We start from the raw sequence: 25,867 nt of genomic DNA, 5'->3' as shown, positions 1-25,867 counted from the left end.
AGGGGAAAATAATTGTTCGGCACGGACTTGTAGGGCCGAGATGGCCTGTTTCCGTGCTGTAATTGTTATATGGTTATAAAAATGATAAGAATGTGAATAATGACCAAATGTAGTAATTAATCGGACTATCATTGCTGCTGATTCCTATGGTCCTATTAGATATTTCACATACATACGTAGGAGAGAGTAGATGGAGCTTTGGCATGTACAACCTTAATTAATGCAACAGTTTACCGGACTGAACAGTAGTGTTAATCTAGATTTCATGAAGGTGGATGATTAAACATAGGGGAAGGTTCAAGAGACATCACGGAGACATGGCTCCAGGGTGACCAAAGCTGGGAGCTGAACATCCAGGGATATTCAATATTCAGGAGGGATAGAGAGAAAGGAAAAGGAGGTGGGGTAGCGTTGCTGATTAGAGAGGAGATTAACGCAATGGAAAGGAAGGACATTAGTTTGCAGGATGTGGAATCGGTATGGGTAGAGCTGCGAAACACTAAGGGGCAGAAAACGCTGGTGGGTGTTGTGTACAGGCCACCTAACAGTAGTAGTGAAGTTGGAGATGGTATCAAACAGGAAATTAGAAATGCGTGCGACAAAGGCAAAACCGTTATAATGGGTGACTTCAATCTGCATATAGATTGGGTGAATCAAATTGGCAGGGGTGCTGAGGAAGAGGATTTTTTGGAATGTATGCGGGATAGTTATCTAAATCAACATGTAGAGGAACCAACGAGAGAGCAGGCTATTTTAGACTGGGTATTGAGTAATGAGGAAGGGTTAGTTAGCAGTCTTGTTGTACGTGCCCCCTTGGGCAAGAGTGACCATAATATGGTTGAGTTCTTCATTAGGATGGAGAGTGACATTGTTAATTCAGAAACAATGGTTCTGAACTTAAAGAAAGGTAACTTTGAGGGTATGAGACGTGAATTGGCCAAGATTGACTGGCAATTAATTCTAAAAGGGTTGACGGTGGATATGCAATGGAAGACATTTAAAGACTGCATGGATGAACTACAAAAATTGTTCATCCCAGTTTGGCAAAAGAATAAATCAGGGAAGGTAGTGCATCCGTGGATAACAAGGGAAATCAGGGATAGTATCAAAGCGAAGGATGATGCGTACAAATTAGCCAGAAAAAACAGCATACCGGAGGACTGGGAGAAATTCAGAGACCAGCAGAGGAGGACAAAGGGCTTAATTAGGAAAGGAACGATAGATTATGAAAGAAAACTGGCAGGGAACATAAAAACTGACTGCAAAAGTTTTTATAGATATGTGAAAAGAAAGAGATTAGTTAAAACAAATGTAGGTCCCTTGCAGTCAGAAACAGGTGAGTTGATCATGGGGAACAAGGATATGGCGGACCAATTGAATAACTACTTTGGTTCCGTCTTCACTAAGGAAGACATAAATAATCTGCCGGAAATAGCAGGGGACCGCGGGTCAAAGGAGTTGGAGGAATTGAGTGAAATCCAGGTTAGCCGGGAAGTGGTGTTGGGTAAATTAAATGGATTAAAGGCCGATAAATCCCCAGGGCCAGATAGGCTGCATCCCAGAGTACTTAAGGAAGTAGCTCCAGAAATAGTGGATGCATTAGTAATAATCTTTCAAAACTCTTTAGATTCTGGAGTAGTTCCTGAGGATTGGCGGGTAGCAAACGTAACCCCACTTTTTAAGAAGGGAGGGAGAGAGAAAACGGGGAATTACAGACCAGTTAGTCTAACATCGGTAGTGGGGAAACTGCTAGAGTCAGTTATTAAAGATGGGATAGCAGCACATTTGGAAAGTGGTGAAATCATTGGACAAAGTCAGCATGGATTTACAAAAGGTAAATCATGTCTGACGAATCTTATAGAATTCTTCGAGGATGTAACTAGTAGCGTGGATAGTGGAGAACCAGTGGATGTGGTGTATCTGGACTTCCAGAAGGCTTTCGACAAGGTCCCACATAAGAGATTAGTTTACAAACTTAAAGCACACGGCATTGGGGGTTCAGTATTGATGTGGATAGAGAACTGGCTGGCAAACAGGAAGCAAAGAGTAGGAGTAAACGGGTCCTTTTCACAATGGCAGGCAGTGACTAGTGGGGTACCGCAAGGCTCAGTGCTGGGACCCCAGCTATTTACAATATATATTAATGATCTGGATGAGGGAATTGAAGGCAATATCTCCAAGTTTGCGGATGACACTAAGCTGGGGGGCAGTGTTAGCTGTGAGGAGGATGCTAGGAGACTGCAAGGTGACTTGGATAGGCTGGGTGAGTGGGCAAATGTTTGGCAGATGCAGTATAATGTGGATAAATGTGAGGTTCTCCATTTTGGTGGCAAAAACAGGAAAGCAGACTATTATCTAAATGGTGGCCGACTAGGAAAAGGGGAGATGCAGCGAGACCTGGGTGTCATGGTACACCAGTCATTGAAAGTGGGCATGCAGGTGCAGCAGGCAGTGAAGAAAGCGAATGGTATGTTAGCTTTCATAGCAAAAGGATTTGAGTATAGGAGCAGGGAGGTTCTACTGCAGTTGTACAGGGTCTTGGTGAGACCACACCTGGAGTATTGCGTACAGTTTTGGTCTCCAAATCTGAGGAAGGACATTATTGCCATAGAGGGAGTGCAGAGAAGGTTCACCAGAACCTTCACCAGAAGGTTCACCGGAGCTGGAAAAGAGAAGTGGGAGTTGGGACAAAGCCTGGCGAGTGGACACAAGTAAATGGGTTGATTGGAAGCTGGGTGGAGTAAATTACAAGGGGGAGGGATGAAAAGGAGACAAAGTTATCAGGAAAGGGGAGTGAAGAGCAAAGTCAGAGGGAGAGATATGGGGTGGAGGGAACAGGGGGGCAGGAAAGATGGGGGGGTTAAAAAGGGAATTGAGGGGCTCAGAGATGTGAGATAAGGGTACGATGGAGTGGAAAGGAGCAGGGTGAATGGGCCGGGATGGTGAGAGATATGGGTGTGTACAGGTAATGGGGTAGGTTGGGGAGGGTATTACATAAAATTGGAGAATTTAATGTCCAGACCGAAGATAGACCCAAAAAGCTGACGTAACTCAGCAGGTCAGACAGCATCCCTGGAGAAAAGGAATACTGTAGGTGATGTTTCGTGTTGAGACCCTTCTTCAGACCATGCCGTCGGGTTGTAAACTAGAGTATGAGGTGCTGTTCCTTTAGTTTGCGTGTGACCTGAGAGTGGGAAGGGGAGTTAAAATGGTTAGCGACCAGGAGATCTGGTAGGTCTTGGCTCATGTTTGGCAAAATGGTTGCCTCATCTGCGCTGGGCTTGTTTTTGTAACTCTACAAAGAGTTTGAGGCTTTGTAGAGGCTACAAAGACATTTGCCCAAACATTTGCCCACTATCCTATTTTCTGCCAGCAGGTCGGGACTAGATCAGGTCCATTACAAGCAGGGAGACTCTGCCACTGGTAATTAATAAGAATATGAAAACCCTGTTGCGACTTACAATTGATGGTGAGATGCAATGTTTAGAGTCTCAACCTCCTACTGCATCAACCCCCTCATTTTAGTCTAGTTTAATTTACTTTAGTTTAGTTTAGTTTAGTTTAATTTAGATATACAGTGTGGAAACAGGCCCTTCGGCCCACCGAGTCCGCACCGACCAGTGGTCCCCGTACACGAGCACACACTACGCTCCAGGGACAACTTACAATTTTTACACAAGTCAAGTCAACAGAGTTTATTATCATGTGCCCCTGATAGGACAATGAAATTCTTGCTTTGCTTCAGCACAACAGAACATAGTAGGCATGACTACAGAACAGATCAGTGTGTCCATATACCATTATATAAATATATACACACATGAATACTAAACTGATAAAGTGCAAATAACAGATAATGGGCTATTAATGTTCAGAGTTTTCTCCGAGCCAATTAACCTCCAAACCTGCGCGTCTTTGGAGTGTTGGAGGAATCAGGAGCGCCCGGAGAAAACCCACGCAGGTCAAGAAACGTACAAACTCCGTACAGACAGCATCCATAGTCAGGATTGAACCCGGGTCTCTGGCGCTGTGAGGCAGCAACTCTACCCACTGCTTGGCAGAGCTTGCTAGGAATAACAACCAAGGAATGCATTATTGTGCAGCCAGAAATTGGTTAATGGACTGTGATTTGCACAAGTTCTGCTGCTGGCGCCTATAGCGGCATGTTGGGTGGTCGCTGACCCAAGGAGATCGACAAACTTGATCTGCCACATTTATACTTGCTTAGTAACAGCAGGCGTTCAGCTCATACACAGCCAACCAACCGACCAATGCCTTTGGCCTAAAGCTGAACACAAAGTGTAAATTCAATAAAAACGTTGTCATGGATTAATACGCCAACGTAAGAATTGCTTTTTGCCTCGGATCAATGAATATGATTATGTATGGCTGCTATTAATCTTCACACATTCACCACATTCCTGCCAGGGTTGAGGAAAATACAACGAGTGTATCGCAGTGAATTTGAAGCATTTTGTGATCAGATCCCAACTGAGGAGGGATTTTGACACAAAATGCTGCAGTAAGTCAGCGGGACAGGCAGCATTTCTTGAGAGAAGGAATGGGTGACGTTTTGGGTCGAGACCCTTCTTTTCACACTTCTGTACCTCTTGCCTGATGGGAGAGGGGAAAATAGTTTATTAATGAGGGAGTGGTGGGTGCCTGGAACACACTGCAGGTGATGGTGGTGGAGGTAGAAACAATAGCTGCATTTAAAAGGCTTTTGGATAGGCGCATGTATATGCAGAAAATGTAAGGATAGAGTGATATGGATCGCGTGCAGGCAGAGGAGATTACTTTAACTTGGCATCCCATATTGTACAGACATTTGGAGCCTGTTCCTGTGCTGTACTGTTCTATGTTCCAGTTCCCCACCCATCCTAAGTTGGAAATATGTAGGAACTGCAGATGCTGGTTTACACCGAAGATAGACACAAAATGCTGGGGTAACTCAGCAGAGCAGGTCGCATCACTGGATAGAAGGAATGGGTGACGTTTCAGGTCAAGAAAGGTCTGAAGAAGGGTCTTGTCCCGAAACATCACCCATTCCTTCTATCTAGAGATGCTGCCCGTCCCACTGAGTTACTCCAGCATTTTGTGTCTTTAAGTTGGAAATAAATTGCCATCCTTCAATCTTGCTGACTCTAAAACCTGGTGCAGGCAACTCGTGTCTTACACTGTGGTTACGTGCATGAATAACAATGTGCAAATCACGAAACGTGTAAATCAAACATATGCTGGGCACTGTACATGGCTATGTTCTCAAACGTGCCAGGCATAATCTTGAGCACATTATTCCAAATATAGGTGTGCGTAAATTAAACTTCAACAGTAATTAGAACCAGCGTGTTAGTCAAAATGCCTGTAAGCCCAGTACATGTAATATGCAAGTAGTCTGTATTGTGTAGGAGCTAACTGCAGATACTGGTTTAAGTCCCTGTCCCACTTACGTGTCCTTGGCACGCTAATTACACGACCTCGTGGTCGTGTTTAGCCTTTTAGAGATTGCAACCTTCACTTGGTCTGCCCTGTTTCGACGAATGCAATCAACCTGGCGTGCACAATCAAGTAAGATCAAATAGAACAAGTTGTCCTACAACTTTAGGCTGTGCACGCCATAAGCACAAAGAAGAAGATGGCAAGACTGAAGCACTTTTTTCCTGAGATACAGCATGGAAACAGGCTCTTCTGCCCATCGGGTCCACGCTGCCCATCTATCACCCATTCACACTTGTTCTATATCATCCCACTTTTTCATTTACTACTTACATATTAGGGGCACATTTACTGAGGCTAATTAGTCTTCAAACCCACACTTCTTTGGAATGTAGGAAACTAGAGCATCAGGAGGAAACCCACACATAGAGACGTGTGAACTCACCACAGATGATACGATACAATACGATACGATAGAACTTTATTTATCCCAGGAGGATAATTGGTCTCCCAACAGTCATAAAACACAACAAGACACACAAAACATGTAATTAAAGTGAGAAATGGAAAGGATTGGAGATATATAAAGATTGGTGAGTAGAGGTGGGGGGGAGGGGAGTCGGTCAACCCTACGACAGAAGGGGGAGGAGTTTACAGTTTGATAGCCACAGGGAAGAAGGATCTCCTGTGGCATTCTGGCCTGCATCTTGGTGGAACCAGTCTGTTGCTGAAGGTGCTCCTCTGCTTGACCAGTGTGACATGGAGGGGGTGAGCTGTATTGTCCTGGATGCTCCGCAGTTTGAGGAGAATCCTCCCCTCCAAGACCACCTCCCATGAATCCAACTCCCCGCTCAGGATGAAGCCAAGATCCGTTCTCCAGACAGCACCCAGGGTCACGATCGAATCCCGGTCTCGGGGCAATGTGAGGCAGTGGCTCTACCAGCTGCACCACTGTGTTACCCTCTGCATTTCCAACAATTTCCAACTCTCTGCAGCCTGAGGTGCCAACGGATGATCCACCTGAAGATCCAAACAATGGCTTTGAACCCTAGATACGGCAATCGGCCCACACTTTTGAGAGTTCCAGCTATGCAGGAAGGACGATGTCATCTCCACGCTGTAGTCCGAATCAAGCTGCTCCAATGTAGCCACAACCTGGAACCACCCAATACATAGAACATATAAAACATTGAACAATGCAGTGCAGTAACAGGGCTACAATCCCCAAGATCATCTGCCATGGTCAGATATATTAGACTGACAAAGGAGGCGGTAAGAAACCAACTTCAGTGAAAAAGATGTAAGAGAAATCAAGCATAATTAAGACAGATGAGAAGTGAAAGTTGGCCTGAAATTTAAATTATCGATGGGTGCCAGGAACACACTGCAGGTGTTGAAACACTGTTAATAATACATCTCACCTATTTTGCATAATATTAAACAAATGTTTTAAGAATTTGCAAGCTTATTAAAGATGTTACAGCTATTGTTTGAGTCAATTCTGTACATTTTTGACAGCCGTCCTTAGTTGCATTTGTTTTCACTGACCTTCAGACGGAGAGCAGTCCAGCTAACCCTACAAGCTCCCTTGTATCAAACTCAGTCCCAGCCCATTGGGATGACGGGAGAACACGATAGCTTTTGCATAAGGATCACTGGCCTTTTTTTAGTTCTGAATTTAAAAATGGGCACAGGTCAGAGGCGATATTTCAATGTTTATAAATAACACCAAATTGTGGAATATTTTATTGTGAGTAGGAGCATAGAACGAGAACATAGGCCATGGAGCATAAACCATAGAACATAGAACATAAAATATAGAACATGTAACATAGAATGTAGAACATGTAACATAGAATGTAGAACATAGAACATAGAATGTAGAACATGTAACATAGAATGTAGAACATAGAACATAGAATGTAGAACATGTAACATAGAATGTTGAACATAGAACATAGAATGTAGAACATAGAACAGAATGTAGAACATGGAACATAGAACATAGAATGTAGAACATAGACCAGAATGTAGAACATGGAACATAGAACATAGAATGTAGAACATTGAACATAGAACATAGAACTAGAACATAGAACTAGAACATAGAACATAGAACTGGAACATAGACCATGAACATAGAATTAGCACATGGACCATAGACCATAGAACATAATATAGTACATAGAAGATAGAACTAGAACTAGAACATAGAATATTGAATATAGAGCATAGAATGTAGGACAGTACATCATATGTGCAGGCCCTTCAGCCCACAATGTCTGTGTTGAACATGATGCTAAGACCAACACTTAACTGCCCACACATAACCCATATCCCTCCATTCCCTGCATATCCATGTGCCTATCAAAATGCTTCTTAAACGCCACTGCCTCCTCCACGACCCATGGCAGCACGTTCCAGGTATTCATAATAATAATAATAATAAATTTTATTTTCGGGCGCCTTTCAAATCTCAAGGTCACCTTACAAAGATTAAACAGAAGAGAAAAAAACATATAGTCGGAGAAAAATAAATAATAAGGACATCATCAATACACAAATTAAAGATAGAAATCGCTCCAAAGACACAAAATAAAAATAAAATAAAAAACACAATGTGAAGAGAGAGCAGCGGCAGCTAAAGCGCGCCAGCGTCCACTCTCTCTTCCGACAGCCATCTTGGACACAGACTAACAAAGTACCTTACACACAGAAAAATCATCCCCCACAGTGGTTACCACTGTGGGGGAAGGCACAAAAGTCCAGTCCCCAACCCCAGTTCTCCCAAAAGTCAGGCCTATTAAGGCCACCGCTGTTGCCTCAACGGAGGCCCGATGTTCCTGGCCGTTCTAGCCGGGTGGTCTTGCCCCGGCGTCGGGAGAGTCCTCACAGCGGCTGGGCCACCTGGAACGGCCGCTTCCTAGCAGGGATTGTCGGCTTCCGAAGCCGACAGGGACGCACCGAGTTGGAGCTCCCAGGCTCCCGATGTTAAAGTCGGCGCCGCCCGCTCCGCAGACCCGCAGCCCGGAGGTGTTGCTCTCAGCGGTCCAGCTCACCGGAGCTCCAGCGCGTCGATCCAGCGCAGCGACCCAGGCAAGGCATCGCCCGCTCCACTCGGCGATGGCGCTCTAGCGCTGTGCCGCCACCGAAGCCGAGGTGCTGGGCGGTCCCCACCAGGAAACGGCGCTCCAAGCCCGCTGGTAGGCCACGAGGACGGGTCGACGGGCAGCCCAGAGAAAAAGCTGCCTCACCGACCAGGTAGGGACCTAGAAGTAAGGTTACCTCCTTCCCCCCACAATAAGAAGTCCATTTCTCCGAAAAAACGACGAACAAAACTAAATGAAATGAATTAAACGGACGGCTGCTGGTTAACAGCCGTTCCCCAAGATGGCTCCTCCTCCTCATCACCCTCTGTGTTAAAAAACCTGCCATGCAAATCTCTTTTAAACTATGCCCCTCTCACCTTAAAGCTATGTCCTCTAGCCTTTGACACTTCTACCCTGTCTATGCCTTTTATCATATTATATACTTCAATCGGGTCTCCCCTCAACCTCCGGCATTCCAAAGGAAACAATCCCAGTCTCTACAACCTCTATGTGTGGTTTATAGCCCCATATCAGGCATCATTCTGGTCAACCCCCCTCTGCACCTTTTCCAAAGCCTCCAGCTACGTTCCTCCTCCCTGGTCTGTAATTGTACAATGAATTTGCATTGAATGTTTTTTATTGTTTATTAAAAATGGCACCAGGGTAGAGAACAGCAAAAAGCCCAACAAGAGCAAATAATGTTTAATGCAGAGAGATCAGGAGACAAAGCTAGAGTCAAGAATTAAGTGTTTTATTGTCATATGTCCAGAAATGGAACCACAAAATTCTAACTTGCAACAGCACAACAGGTTTGTAAACAGAGTACTCAATAGATTAAAAACAATAATTTAGACCTCAGACTTTAGTGATGCAGCGTGGAAACAGGCCCTTCAACCCATCGAGTCCGTGCCGACCAGTGATCACCCCGCACACTAACACTATTCTACACACGAGGGACAATTTACAATTTTATCAAAGCCGATTAACCTACAAACTTGTACGTCTTTGGAGTGTGGGAGGAAACTGGAGTACCTGGAGAAAACCCACGTGGTCATGGGAAGAACGTACAAACTCCGTATAGACAGCACCCATAGTCAGGATTGAACCTAGTCTCTAGTGCTGTAAAGTAGCAACTCTACCGCTGCGCTAGCGCTCAGCCCCTTCAATAAATGAAAATTTAGTTTAAATAAATAAATAAATCCGTTCAATTAATGAAAAAAACAGGACCAAGGAAAGTCAAAGTACAACTTTGGGTGGCACGGTGGCACAGCGCTAGAGTTGCTGCCTTACAGCGCTTACAGCGCCAGAGCCCCAGGTTTGATCACGACTACGGGTGCATTCTGTATGGAGTTTGTACGTTCTCCCCGTGACTGCGTGGGTTTTCTCCAAGATCTTTGGTTTTCTCCCACACTCCAAAGTATGTAGGTAAATTGGCTTGGTAAATGTAAAAAATTGTCCCTAGTGTGTGTAGGATAGTGTTAATGTGCGGGGATCGCTGGTCGGCGCGGACCTGATGGGCTGAAGGGCCTGTTTCAGCACTGTATCTCTAAAGTAAACTAACCTAAACTGCCAAAGAGGGAGCATGAACAGAGACCTGGAATGCAACTGGTCGAGCTGCTTCCTCGCATTGCCAGAGAACCCGGTTCGATCCCGACCTCGGGGTTACGTTCAGAGTTTGAACATTCTTCCTGTGACCGCATTGTTAATCCTGGCTAAATTGGACCAGCTAGGACTTCAAAATGGGGTTAAGTTTCAGGGTTGCTGGGAGATTTGGTCAAATTGGAATTACCCTCTGCAGAGCTGGGACAAGCTGCGAGGCGTGCCAGAGTGTCTGGAGCTTAGATACAATTTGCAAGCAAAGAATGGGGCCCACGGTGTGGTTTTTGCATTGAATTTCGGCACCATGAGTCGGAGCGGATCGATCATTCGCGGGCTTGGGAAAGGGTCTAATCGAGATCATTAGAACAGAGTCCGGATTTTGTGAATATTCTCTGCATGTAAATAAATTTAGAGAAATTAAAAGTTAAGATTAGATTGTGTTAAGTTCGCGGTCCGTCATTTGTGTTGCTGCTTGTGCGAGTGGTTAAAGATTTAAAACTTGAAGCGAGTGTGTGTTCAAGTTAGATATTCGTAGTGTTTAATTTAGATATTCGTATTTGTTTAAGATTGTTTTGTAAGAATCTGAATCGGAGTGGTTTGATCAGGGGTTGTACTCCTTTGATCGCTCCATCGGCGGAGGAGTCATCCTGCTGATTGATTGCACCATGACGAGGATTAATTATAGTGGGGTTTACTGGATGCTTATAGTTTATATAGGGATGTGTTTTGGGTTATTGATTATCGGGGAAATTAAACCCACTTTTGAAAGATCAACTTTGGCCGTTGGGGGGAATAAAGCATTTAATCGGGATAAACTATATAGAGAGAATCATTAAGAATTATGGGACTAGAGAAGAAGCAAACGAGTTAATTCAGATGTGGAAGGCATTCGTCACAAAAAAAATAAAATATAAAGAAATTGTTTTACTGTCCACCCTAAGAATGGCAGCTTGTAAATTGGGAATAGGAGAAGACAATAGAACTGATCCTTCTCAAGACATTTCAGAGCGGGGACAAGGAGAATTAATAAGCCAACAGCAGGAGCAGGAGCAGGAGGGAGTGTTGTCTTTCAGAAAGGAGACTGCTGAACCGGCTCTTAAAGGGAAGGTGCCGACGGAAATTAAATTGGGTAAATTGGGTAAGAATGAGAAAGGGTTTGCACCCCTTGAAGAAATAGAGCCACAGTGCCCCTCACAGAACTCTCACGTTCCCAATTCGGGGGAACCGTGCGCAGCTTGCGGGCGGGGCACATGGGGGGAGTCGGTGTTGACTTCGGCTCCTCCCCCTAAATTTGATCTAACATAGAAACATCAGGAAGAGATCTTCTATCTCCTTGGATTGTCCTCCTATGGGTTGAGGACAATAGCGGAAACCAAGGAGCTAGAAAGAAGACCTCATCGACATGGGTGCCGAAACTAATTAGGGATTCCAGAAGTGAAAGAATAAAATAATCTTTCTTGAAGTCTTGAAGATAAAACAAATAGCCTTTCAGGGGGTGAGATAAGGGGAGAATATGGATGGATTAGTCCGGACATAGATAATATGGTGTCCGAACAAGTCACCACAAAAGAGAATTTAGTAAGAACTACCCCTGGACAATGTGTTTGTAGGGAAATGCCCGCAACAGGTATAAATGTTCCCCAGGCCACAGACAATAAGACATCAAGGCAGCCTAGTTGAACAGCAGCACGGAGATTAGAGGCCCGAATAAAAGAGATAAGAATGAATGAGGATAAGGAGGAAGAGGACTTTAAGGCCTGGATAGACCTCCCATTTACAGAACCAACATGTCCTAGGTTTGGCTGGCGAGGTTGTAGAGCAATCTGGCCCGATCAGTGTTTTAGTTGTGGGGGATTTGGGCGCTGGGGTCGGTCGTGTCCCATGAGAGAATATCATCAGGAGGGAGGGGGGCAGAGGAGGAGGTCACGGGGTCACGGAAACCGATGGATTCCAAGAGGCGACCGAGGCTCCTGTGGCCCTGAAGGTAGAGGATGGGGACACTGGCAGGGGGATCAGGGGGAAGGGACATTCCAACTGTCCAACCCATTTCGGTGGCCCTGACCTGCCAGCTAGCACCAATACCATCTGATAAAATTTAAAGGCGTCCTCACCTGGCCTGAGAAACAGCACTGTACATTAAACCGGAACACCACCCCTTCCAAATAGGAGAATCCGACTCTCAGAGAACCCTCACTAAAGGAAGAAGTACGACAGGAAACATAGTAGCTAGCATGAAAAGAGATAACAACTGAGGAATGGAAATGGCACTAGGGAGAGAAGTAACAAGCTTACTGTGCAGGAGGAATGGGAGTGGGGAAAAGAAGATATTGAACTAATGTATTGTTGAGCTTTGTGCCTGCAGGACAGTATGTCAACACGAGACTATGTGGGGAGTGAGGTAAAATAATGCACAGACACCTAAGAACGGAAAGAAGACAGCGAAGGGTAATGTAGCTCCCCAGAAAAAGGTGACTAGCAGGAAGAATTGATACTGTCCTGCCCCTTTAAGACGTTTGGGAAGGCCAACAGGCAGAGCGACATGCTCCTCAGTATCTCCACTCCCTAGTAACCGACACCATCATCAGAAAGGAGGAAGAAAAAGACCTACCCTAATGCCCAACTTTAATATCACCTAGCTACTGAAGGAATAAAAGGAAGGAGAATAAAGGACACTTTGATCATCTTTGATAGAAACAACATCGACGATTTATAACGGCTTCTGGGACAAACGTCACCCTAAAGGACTGATTTCAAATAAAATATGTCTCTGTGGTTTGGAGTAAAATACCTGAATTGCGTCTAAATTATGGGTTTTAGAAATAAAATTGTAAATTGTGAATTCGGCCTTGAAATTGTATGATGAATTGGAGGGACTTTAAAATTTTCAAAATTTGGAATAGACTTGTGGAATCTGACAGGACTAATTGGATTTTGATTATTAACTGACTTCAAAGGTTCAAAGGTTCTTTATTTTTCACATACACCAATTGGTGTAGTGACATGCGGGTTGCCATGGCAGCACATTAGAAAGAGAATAAAACATACCAATAATAAAAAAATCTAAATGTAAAAACATCACCGCATAATGATTCCCATTATGAGGGAAGGCACAAAGTCCAGTCCCCATCCCCATGCCCACCCATAGTCGGGCCTATTAAGGCCTCCACAGTCGCCTTTATGGAGGCCCGATATTCCAGGCCCTTCTCGCTGGATGATGGTGCTCCGGCGTCGGGAGAATCCTCTCAGTGGCTTGGGATACCTGGAACGGCCGCTTTCTTACCCGAGACTGTAGCTTCCGAAGCCGACACGCCGCGCTGGACGGAGCTCCATCACTGGCGATCTCGGCGAGAGATCCGAGGTTCCCGATGTAAAGTTCAGCACCCCTGCCCGCAGCTGGCCGCTCCACAGACCCGTAGCTCCGCGATGTATCATCGGTGGTCCTAGCATACCAGAGTTCCAGTGCGGCAACCCAGGCGAGGCATCGCCCGCTCCGCGATAGTGCTCCAGCGCTGGGCCGCCGCCAAGGTTCTGGCCGGTCCCCTCAGGAAACGCCGCTCAAGGCCCGCTGGTAGGCCGCGAGGACGGGTCAAAGGTGCTGCTCGGAGGAAAGCCGCCTCTCCGACCAGGTAGGGACCCTGAAAAGCAGTTTTCCCCCTCCCCCCCCCCCCCCCCCTCCACATAAAAAATACTAAACCTCCAAAAACAAACACTTTAACTCACTAAAAATTAAAAAAAATAGGTGAAAAAAGGGACAGCTGCATGCTGGGCAGCCATAACCATACAGGACGGCGCCCCCGTGTGTTTTGTGACTTTGTTATTATCTCGTCCTCAGAAAGGTGGACAAAGATGGAAAGGATTGGTCAAAGGGGCATCAAGAAGGATGGAACTTGGGAAGATCTGGTAACATGGAATTACTTAGGGAATATGAGAGTTGGAATTAAAATCGGGATTAAAATTGGAATTAAATCTGAAACTTAAAATGGGAATTGAAATTGGGATTGGAATATAATTGGAAATGCTTAAAAGAGGAACTGTGAGCATCAGGACTTCCCATTGAGAGACCGGATTAAGAAATTATTCAGTAGTTGAGAACTGTAAAAGCGAGAACCCCTAGACAATGAACAGAACCAATAGAATAAAAACAAGAACCCCTAGACAGAGAACAAAGCCACCATAGTAAAAAGCTAACATAATAAGAGCTAACCGAGTAAAGAACCAACATAGTGGAGAATCAGTATAGTAACGAGTTACCATCGTGAGGAGTGCACACATACATAAGAGAAAATGGAGGACAGACTTGGTTAGCTGTAGGGGGAAACTTGAATTGTATTGGGAATAGCAGAACTGATGTGTTTTTGGCCGATGTATTTGAATTGTTTAACCCTTGATGGTAAAGAGGCTTATATTATTAAGGTGGAAGGAAATTGTCCCTGGATTTGACATTTTTGATTGGACTTAGGATGAAATTGATCGTTTAAAATTGAACAGCTGGGAATTCCACAGGAATTGGAAGGGAATTGGATTATCGGCTACAATGTTGTGGAATGAGAAGAGGAAATGGGCATTGAAATTTGAAATAGTAAATTGAAGGCTGATACTGAATTTGATTAAATTGGAACATTTATCATGGTTTGCTTCAAATTAAAGTCACGCCTGTAGATGAATCTGGACCGAACCCAGCTGAACATTATATGATTACCCGTCTTCAGATATACATAGTATAACACCGTGTGAGTATGAAGAAGGATAATTAGTGGCGATCCTAGAGTAATAAAGAATATATTAGGGAACAGAATAGGAATAGGGATATAGGAATATAGTACAACATAATAGGTTCTATAGATAATAGAATAGGTTAATAGGTTCAAGTGAAATAGAAATAGCAAATGTGTGGGAAAGCAGGAGTGCATGATGGTAACTTGCTTTGTCCCAAGTTTCTTAGGTTATTCTAGGGTTTAGGTTCGACTGTGGAAGTTGATGGAAGACTGGGCAGGAACATGGATGGAAGGAATTCGCGCCCACGAAAACGCGGGAGGTGAAGACTCCTCAGACAGAACTTGTAAAGTTATGCCCATGAAAACTCAGGACGCTTGACAAGATTCTGAGAAGAAACATCATCACCTTGTGTTACTGATAGATGGGAAATGTAAAGCACACTTATGTATATCTGGTTAGCTGATTACTGAGCCACTTTGGTTATCATTATGATAAAAGGAAGGAATGTTAATCCTGACTAAATTGGAGCAGCTAGGACTTCAAAATGGGGTTACGTTTCAGGGTTGCTGGGAGATTTAGTCAAATTGGAATTACTCTCTGCAGAGCTGGGACAAGCTGCAGAGAGATGCCAGAGTGTCTGGAGCTTAGATACAATTTGTAAGCAAAGAATGGGAAGAGCTGAAAACCCTGTCAATCTGGTGCAAAATGCATAGAATGGATTGGATGGCTGCAAACCAGACATACACCTTGTAAATAGTTGTAAATAATGTTGCAGAGTTTGACTTTGCCAAGTGTTAATTTTGATGAGGTGTTGAGCCTCGTCTGGTTTTTCTGTAATTCAGGGTAAATGTTTCCAAGTTGACTTCCTCTCGAAGTCCGTTGTGAATACAATGTATTGAACTGTTGTATCATTGGGTTAGGGGAATGCCTGTTATGTATGGGGTTAATCGATATCTGTAATTGGGTTATTGAGAGACCACCCCCATGTGGATCAGCCCCTCGAGGTCCCAGGACATATAAAAGTCTGTGATCATGAGGCTCAGCATCGATCTTCTGGAAGAGCGCTCGGGACTGTGTGAACCTCTGGGGTGTCTCTGTCTGAGCGAGGCCTAGAGGGCTTGAATAGGCAGACACAAGGATCGCGCCTGTGGTGGGATAGGTACAGTATGTGATCTGTGACGTGCTTTTGATAAAATAAAATTTAGTTGTTTCAAGTGCTTGATTCGGTGTTTGTACTGAAACTAGACTGGGGGGAAACTTAGAAACGAGCAATTATCAGCATGAGTTTCCTCTGGGTGGCCTCTGTAAATTGCCCCGAGTGCAGAGTGAGCTGATGAGAAAGTGGGTGAACGGGCGATCGATGATCTGAATGGAATTGGAGGGGCTGAAGGGCCTGTGTCAATGCTGTAGCTCTAAACCGAAACTAAACGGAAGCTTTGAACATGACAGAAGACGTTGAGAAGTCTTTAAAAAGAATAAATGGGATCCTTGCCTTTATAAACACATCCAGATAACAACAGTAAGGTGGAGAGAGAAAACAAATACTCAGGGAGTTGTTATGATCTGAAGGCACTGCGGGAGAGACTGGTGGAAGCAGATTCATGAATAACTTTCAACTGGTATTGAGCGACTGCTGGAAGGAGATAATTTCCTGGCTGTGGGTGATAGCAGGATGCTCTGACTAATTGGAAAGCTCTTTCAGAGATTTAGAACAGATGTTTTGCAGGGGCTGAATGGCCCTATTCCGTACAAGGGTGATCTATAACCTCCTGCCAGTGCTGGATATTTGCTCATTAAGGATAATAAAGGCAAAAGGTGGAATCCAATTCTGCTATTATATTAGGGAGAGAGAGGTGGTGATAATGTCCTGCACTGTTTCTGCATCAGATGTGCTGAAAAACGTAAGGCATCAAAAAAGCAATTGTAAGAGTACTGTTCAAACTGTACTACACATCGTTCATAACCCATGCTGGAATTACCGCAGAATACCTAATACATGATGGGCTTCATTATTGTGCTACGAAGATATAGTTACCCGGTATCACTGATTATTAGGACACAAGGAGCAACTCAGTGGGTCAGGCAGCATCTCTGGAGGACATGGATAAGTGGTGTGTCTGGTCGGGACCTGAATGTTAGAAGAAGGTTTTCGACCCGCAACATCATGATTGCCACAGAAGGCCGTGGAGGTCAAGTCAATGGATTTTTTTACTGCGAAGATTGATACCTTTTTGATTAGTACGGGTGTCAGGGGTTATGGGGAGAAGGCAGGGGAGTGTGGTTGAGAGGAATAGATAGATCAGACGTGATTGAATGATGGAGTAGATATGATGAGCGGAATGGCTTAATTCTCCTCCTATAACTTACAGTATGAACTCACCATAGCCCTGTACAACTGCAGTAGGACCTCCTTGCCCCTAAACTCAAATCCTCTCGCAATGAAGGCCACTGTGCCATGAGCTTTCTTCACTGTCTGCTGTACCTGCATGCAGTGAGGAAAGCTAATTTTACTTTGGAGTCACGTGAGTGATTCCGTGAAGAAGCCCCGCCAGTCCGCATGCGCGTCATTACGTCTGACGCATGGCGCACCGACGGGCTGGCAGGCGTGTAGCTCCACCAGTGGTAAGTAAAAAACCCTGAGGTAAGTTTTAAACTTAGCTGAGGTCGTCTTCTGCGGTCGGTAAATCTTGTTGCAGGAACAAGTCGGCCATGGAGAAGATGATCAAGGGAAGGTCGAGGCGGTCCGCTGGGAGAGCAGCTACAGAAGACCGCGGGAGTGCGGGTAATGTGCGGCCATCCATCTCACCTTCAGAGTCACTGGTGGCACGGACAGTGGCTTCTGACTTGGTGCCGGTGGAAAGCACCGTGGCTATTCCGGTGGGACGGAAAGCCACTAAAAAGTCGGTAAGGCCCGTGGACTCGGATGAGTCGGGCCAGGAGGGTCCCCCTCCCACAATGGATAGCATCTGCGGATGTCTGTCTAGATAGGAGCACCTGATGGAGAGGTTGCACCAGCAAGAAATGCTCCAGCAAGAGGAGCTTTATATCCGTGGGTCTCCTCGAGGGCCCGTGGCAGCAGCACCTGTTGAAGGGCTGTCTAGGAAGGAGCTCCTGATGGGGAAGAGGCTCCATCACGATATGCTCCAGCAAGAGGAGCTTTATATCCGCGGGTCTCCTCGGAGACCCGTGGCAGCAGCACCTGTTGAAGGGCTGCATAATGTCTCCCTCTCGGAGGAGGAGAGCATACCGGGGCAGTTTTGTTCTGACACCGAGGTTCGAGGAATAGCCAGTGAGCCTACTCCAAGGCATGAAGGCCGCGAACCAGAGGTGCCAAGCTTGCCATACCGACCGGAACTGGGGAACCGCTGGATGTTGACTTGGCCATGACTATAAACTACATGGCCTCACACCAGCTGCAAGACCTCACATTGGAAGAAACTTCCAAAAAATACAAGACACCTGCCAATTGTGCCTTGATCAAAGTGCCAACTGTGAACCATGTTATCTGGGGTCACATGGGTGTGGGTATCAGCGCCCAGGAAGTGAGGCTCCAGAAGATACTAAAACTGCTCGCTTCAGGCATTGCAGCTTTCGCTAGGTCGGTTGATGGGGGACCCCTGTCTGAGTTGCAGCAGGATGCTCTGGCCCTAATTTACAATGCACATTTTGAAATAAACTCTCAGAAAGAGTGCTATCCGTCCGACTCTGAACCCCAAGTTGCGGCACTATGTAAATCAAGCAATGTGCAACCACCGAATCTGCTGTTCGGTGATGATCTATTAAAAACGGGTCAGAGAATTGGACGACGAGGCGAAAACGGTCTCATAAAAGCACAGCCGACTAGCAAAATTCCACTTCGGCGGCAGCACCCCTACAAACGGTTCGCTGAAGCTGGTTCAGAACAAGGACCAAGCCGGGCTTTGCCATCCATGCGCAATTGGCGCACTCCAACATTCTTCCCCTCCAAATCTCGGAGGCAGCAGTTTCCACCAACATCCATGGAGGTAGGTGGGTCTGGTTCTTTCCAGAACATGTCATGTATGGATCAGTTACAAGTTGGTGGGAGATTACATTTGTTTTCAATGAATGGTGCAGTATAAACATTTCAAAATGGAAACTTTTGTTACTGCTAAACAATTAGTTTCCAAAGGATGCTATATGGCATGCATAGATCTTAAAGATGCATACTATTTAGTACCCATTCATTCATTACGGAGATATTTGATATTTAGCTGGATAAGGCAACAATGGCAGTTTAAAGCATTGCTAATGTGTTAACTTCAGCTCGTAGACTATTTACAAAGTTGTTAAAACCGGTGATGGGTCTACTCCGGGCTCAGAATCATATTGTAATGGCTTATTTTGGATGATGTCCTAATCATAGGCAAGACTCAGGAATCAGCTGAATTATTGGTTTCTGCTACCAAACTCATGTTTGAGAGATTGGGGTTTTTTCATCCATCCAGTTAAATCCAAATTGATACCACCATTGATTATTTGGGATTCACCATTAATTCAATTCACATGTCTGTGACTCTGCCTAGAGGCAAGAAATTAGAGTTAATAGAAGCTTGTAATAATCTCGTTGAGGAGCAAAAATCTTCCATTCGACAGTAGTGGCTGCTTTCCGAGGTGCACAGTTTGGGCTTTTACATTATCAAATTTACAACGTGCAGAGGAGCAGGCACTCAAAACACATGCAGGTCATTCCAATACACCCATGTGGTTACCAGCTGAAGCCATTGCTGAGTTACAGCGGTGGATAGCAAATATTTTGCATTGCTCCAGTAAAATTCTGATTGATCAACCTTCACTGATACCATCTCTGGCTGCGGTGGCAGATGGAATATGCAGAGGCATTAATCCTTCAATCACATGGCATTAACTATTTAGAGTTGTTGGGAGCATTCTATGGCTTAAAGGCGTATTGTGCTAGTATGCATGACTTACATGTTCAGCTTCAGATTGACAACACGACAACAGTAACATACATCGGGAACAATCTTCCTGCATCTAGGAGTTGGACAGGCTAGATGCAGGAAGTTTGTTCCCGATGTTGGGGAAGTCCAGGACAAGGGGTCACAGTTTAAGGATGAAGGGGTAATCCTTTAGGACCGAGATGAGGAAAACATTTTTCACACAGAGAGTGGTAAATCTCTGGAACTCTCTGCCACAGAAGGCAGTTGAGGCCAGTTCATTGGCTATATTTAAGAGGGAGTTAGATGTGGCCCTTGTGGCTAAAGAGGTCAAGGGGTATGGAGAGAAGGCAGGTACAGGGTACTTAGTTGGATGATCAGCCATGATCATATTGAATGGCAGTGCAGGCTCGAAGGGCCAAATGGCCTACTCCTGCACCTATTTTCTATGTTTCTATGTTAATCACATGGGTGGAATCAAGTCAGGTATCATGTGATAAATTGGTTAACCTTATTTGGCATTGGTGTATTACAAGAAACATCTGGATTTCAGCTATCTACTTACCAGGTAGATTTAACATGGTGGCGGACACCAGGTCACGGAAATTCAATGACAACACAGAATGGATGCTGAATCCTGAAATATTTAATGATGTTGTCACCACTGGTATGGCGTACCAGATATTGATTTGTTTGCATCCAGATTAAATCACCAGCTACCAAAGTATATTTCATGGGAACCAGATCCAGGGGCAGTAGCGGTAGATGCATTCTCGTTACACTGGGGTGGAATGTTTTTATATGCATTTCCCCCATTTTGCTGTCGGTGCTTGCGTAAGATCGAGCAGGACTCCGCCTCAGGCATTTTGGTAGTCCCCGACTGGCCTACACAGTCATGGTTCCCACTCGTTCTGAGACTAATAACACAGCCTTTTATGGCTGTCCCCAAATGCAGTAACCTGCTGGTTCACCCTGTGACTGGGGAGAACCATCCACTACATGATCGTATTAATCTGTTGATTTGCAGATTCTGACGAGACCGTTCCTGGGGCTCGGACTGTCAGGTCGTACGGTGGATATGATTACTGCGGCCTGTAGGGATAATACTAAAATACAATACATTTCTCATATCAAGGAATGGGAGGTGTTCTGCTTGCTGTCGAATGTATCATATTACACGGCAAGCATACCGGATGTGTTGGAATTCCTTTCCACTATAATTTGATGAGCGACTGAGCTAAAGTGCTATCAACAGTGCCAGGAGTGCCTTATCGTCCTACCTGTGGCAGGGATCGGGACAACACTCTGTTGAGTCTCACCCTTTAATATCCCGGTTCATGAAAGGTATTTTTAACTGTAATCCCCTAGGTCCAGGTACACGGAGATCTGGGATGTGAGTATGGCTCTCACGTTGCTTTGCCAATGGGCTCCAGCAACATCCCTGTCTTTGCCCAGACTCACTCTTAAGTAGTCATGCTCATGGCGCTGGTTTCAGCACAACATGTCCAGACGTTGCAGAAGCTGCGACTGGACAGGATGGTTTCATCTGTAAATAACATAACATTTTATGTTTATGATTTAATTAAGCAGGCCAGGGACGTCAGGGCTTAAAACTTAATTTATGGAATACCCCATAGACCTTCGCCTATGTGTAGTTACACACTTGCAGCAGTATATCAAGGTCACCAAGTCTGTATCATGTTTGAATGCATTATTTATTATTACTCATCCTGTGTCAACTGAGGCAGTGTGTCGTATGGACTCGTATCCACGGCATGAAATCACAGAGCTTTGAAATCTTCATAGAATCACTCACGTGACTCCGAAGTAAAATAGTAAGATTAAACGAGAACTTACCAGTTTGAAGTTTGATCTTTATTTTATGAGGAATTACGATGAGCGATTACGCGCCCACCACTCCAAGCCCTCATATCATAAAGGTCATCTGGTAGTTCTAGTCTTCTCTAAGTCTTACTATGTTACTTCGACTACTTACTATGTTATCTGTGATTTCACACCGCTGCTTTGAAGATTGACGCGCATGTGGACTGGCGGGGCTTCTTCACGTAATCGCTCATCGTAACTCCTCATAAAATAAAGATCAAACTTCAAACTGGTAAGTTCTCATTTAATCTTACTATTAAATGTGGCATCTCCAAGTTTGCGGATGACACAAAGCTGGGTGGCAGTGTGAGCTGTGAGGAGGATGCTATGAGGCTGCAGGGTGACTTGCATAGGTTGGGTGAGTGGGCAGATGCATGGCAGATGCAGTATAATGTGGATAAATGTGAGATTTTACATTTTGGTGGCAAGAACAGGAAAACAGATTATTATCTGAATGGTGTCAGATTAGGAAAAGGGGAGGTGCAATGAGACTGGGCTGTGCTTGTACATCTGTCACTGAAAGTAAGCATGTAGGTACAGCAGGCAGTGAAGAAAGCTAATGGCATGTTGGCCTTCATTGCGCAAGGATTTGAGTTTAGTAGTGAGGAGGTCCTACTGTAATTGTACAGGGCCCTAATGAGACCACACATGGAGTATTGTGTGCAATTTTAGACAATAGACAATAGACAATCGACTAGGTGCAGGAGTAGGCCATTCGGCCCTTCGAGCCAGAACCGTCATTCACTATGATCATGGCTGATCATCCACAATCAGTACCCTGTTCCTGCCTGCTCCTCTTATTCTTTGACTCCACTATCTTTAAGAGCTTTATCTAACTCTCTCTTGAAAGCATCCAGAGAATTGGCCTCCACTGCCTTCTGAGGCAGAGAGTTCCTCAGATTCACAACCCTCTGGGTGAAAAGGTTTTTCCTCATCTCCGTTTTAAATGGCCCACTTCCTATTCTTAAACTGTGGCCCCTGGTTCTGGACTCCCCCAGCATCGGCAACATGCTTCCTGCCTCTAGCTTGTCCAATCCCTTAATAATATTATATGTTTCACTAAGATCCCCTCTCATCCTTCTAAATTCCAGTGTAAACAAGCCCAGTCGCTCCATTCTTTCAACATATAACAGTCCCGTCATCCCGGGAATTAACCTCGTGAACCTACGCTGTACTCCCTCAATAGCAAGATTGTCCTTCCTCAAATTAGGGGACTAAAACTGCACACAATACTCCAGATGTGGTCTCACCAGGGCCCAGTCCAATTGCAGAAGGACCTCTTTGCTCCTACACTCAACTTCTCTTGTTATGAAGGCCAGCATGCCGTTAACTTTCTTCACTGACTGCTGTACCTGCATGCTTACTTCAGTGACTGATGAACAAGGACACCCAGATCTCGTTGCATTGCCCCTTTTCCTAACTTGACACTTTCTGATCAAAGTGGATAACCTCATATTTATCCACGTTAAACTGCATCTGCCATGCATCTGCCCACTCACCCAATCTGTCCAAGTCACCCTACATCCTCATAGCATCCTCCTCACAGTTCACACTGCCACCCAGCTTTGAGTCATCTGCAAATTTGCTAATGTTACTCTTAATCCCTTCATCTAAATCATGAATGTATATTATAAATAGCTGCGGTCCCAGCACCGAGCCTTGCGGTACCCCACTAGTCACAGCCTGCCATTGTGGAAGGAACCCGTTAATCCCTACTCTTTGTTTCCTGTCTGCCAACAAATTTTCTATCCATGTTAGTACCCTACCCCCAATACCATGTGCTCTAATTTTGCCCACTACTCTCCGATGTGGGACCTTATCAAAGGCTTTCTGAAAGTCCAGCTACACTACATCCACTGGCTCTCCCTTGTCCATTTTCCTAGTTACATCCTGAAAAAATTCCAGAAGATTAGTCAAGCATGATTTCCCCTTCGTAAATCCATGCTGACTTGGACCGATCTTGTTACTGCTATCCAAATGTGCCTCTATTTCATCTTTTATAATTGACCAGCATCTTTCCCACCACCGATGTCAGGCTAACGGGTCTATAATTCCCTTTTTTCTCTCTCCCGCCTTTCTTAACAAGTGGGATAACATTACCTGCCCTTCAATCCACTGGAACTGATCCTGAATCTATAGAACATGGAAAATTATCACCAATGCATCCACAATTTCTCGAACCACTTCCTTAAGTACCCTGGGATGCAGACCATCAGGCCCTGGAGATTTATCAGTCTTCATTCCCATCCATCTACCCAACACCATTTCCTGCCAAATGTGAATTTCCTTCAGTTCCTCCGTCACCCTAGGCCCTCTGGCCACTAGTACTTCTGGGAGATTGTTTGTGTCTTCCTTAGTGAAGACAGATCCTGTTGAACTCGTCTGCCATTTCCTTGTCCCCCATAATGAATTCACCTGTTTCTGTCTTCAAGGGACCCACATTTGTCTGAACTATTTTTTTCCTTTTCACAAGCCTAAAGAAGCTTTTACTATTCTCCTTTGTATTCTTGGCTAGCTTAACTTCGTACCTCATCTTTTCTCCCCGTGTTACCTTTTTCGTTATCATCTGTTGCTCTTTAAGCATTACCCAAACCTCTGGCTTCCCGCTCATCTTTGCTATGTTATATTTCTTCTCTTTTTTTCTATATTGTCCTTGACTTCCCTTGTCTGCTACAGTTGCCTCTTACTCCCCTTAGAATCTTTTTTCCTCTTTGGAATGAACTGACCCTGCACCTTCTGTATTATTCACAGAAATACCTGCCAATGTTGATCCACTGTCATTCCTGCTAGGGTCTCTTTCCAGTCAATGTTGGCCAGCTCCTCCCTCATGCCTCCTTAGTCCCCTTTGTTCAACTGTAGTACTTCCGATTTACCCTTCTCCCACTCAAATTGTAGATTAAAATTTATCATATTATGGTCACTACCTCCTAATGGCTCCTTTACCTTGAGTTCCCTTATCAAGTTCGATTCATTACACAACAAATCCGGCTCATTACACAACAATCCAGTTCATTACACAGCAATCTGGTTTTGTCAATTTTGGTCTCCTAATCTGAGAAAGGACATTATTGCTATTGAGGGAGTGCAGCAGGTTCACCAGGTTAATTTCCGGATGGCAGGCCAGACATATGCTGAAAGAATGGGTCGACTGCGCTTGTCTTCTCTGGAATTTAGAAGGATGAGAGGGTTTCTTATAGAAAGATATAAGATTCTTAAAGGATTGGACAGGCAAGATGCAGGAAAAAAATTCAGAATGTTGGGGGAGTTCGGAACCAGGGGTCACAGTTTAAGAATAAGGGGTAGGCCATTTAGGACTGAGATGAGGAAAACATTTTTCACCCAAAGTTGTGAATCTGTGGAATTCTCTGTGGATTTAGCTCTTGGGGCTAACAGAATCAAGGAATATGGGGGAAAAGCAGGAATGGGGTACAGAATTTAGATGATAGATAGAAAATAGGTGCAGGAGGAGGCCATTCGGCCCTTCGAGCCAGCACCGCCATTCATTGTGATCATGGCTGATCATCCCCTATCAATAACCCGTGCCTGCCTTTTCCCCATATCTCTTGACTCCACTAGCCCCTAGAGCTCTATCTAACTCTCTCTTAAATCCATCCAGTGACTTGGCCTCCACTGCCCTCTGTGGCAGGGAATTCCATAAATTCACAACTCTCTGGGTGAAAACGTTTTTTCTCACCTCAGTCTTAAATGACCTCCCCTTTATTCTAAGACTGTGGCCCCTGGTTCTGGACTCACCCAACATTGGGAACATTTTTCCTGCATCTAGCAGCCATAATCGTATCGAATGGCTCGAAGGGCCGAATGGCCTACTCCTGCACCTATTTTTCTATGTTTCTATGTTTTCTATGTATTGTATTTTTAATTGTCGTGTATTTATTTTTGTTATTGCATAAATGGACCTGCAGAGCTGCAACATGAAAGAATTGCATGTTTCCATTGCCGGTACATCTGACAATTAATTACGCTTGACTCTCTTGACTCGACTCTTGAGAATTCTGATGTAGTGTGAATCACTCTAGTTTTCAAAAACAGATTCAGCAATAGGAATTAAAAGTGCTATCAAAGCTTTGAAAAAGGTGATCACTTCACTTTGATATGTTCACAATTGAGGATAAGTGTATTATTCTTCGGCGTACATGAGCTGCTATGCTTAGTTTAGTTTAGATCAGAGATACAGCAGCAAATCAGACCCTTCGGGCCACTTGAGCC

This window comes from Amblyraja radiata, chromosome 33 (genome assembly GCF_010909765.2).
Source record: "Amblyraja radiata isolate CabotCenter1 chromosome 33, sAmbRad1.1.pri, whole genome shotgun sequence".
NCBI classification, from domain to species: Eukaryota; Metazoa; Chordata; class Chondrichthyes; order Rajiformes; family Rajidae; genus Amblyraja; species Amblyraja radiata.
The sequence above is the reverse complement of the archived record's forward strand: the minus strand, read 5'-3'. Positions refer to the sequence as shown.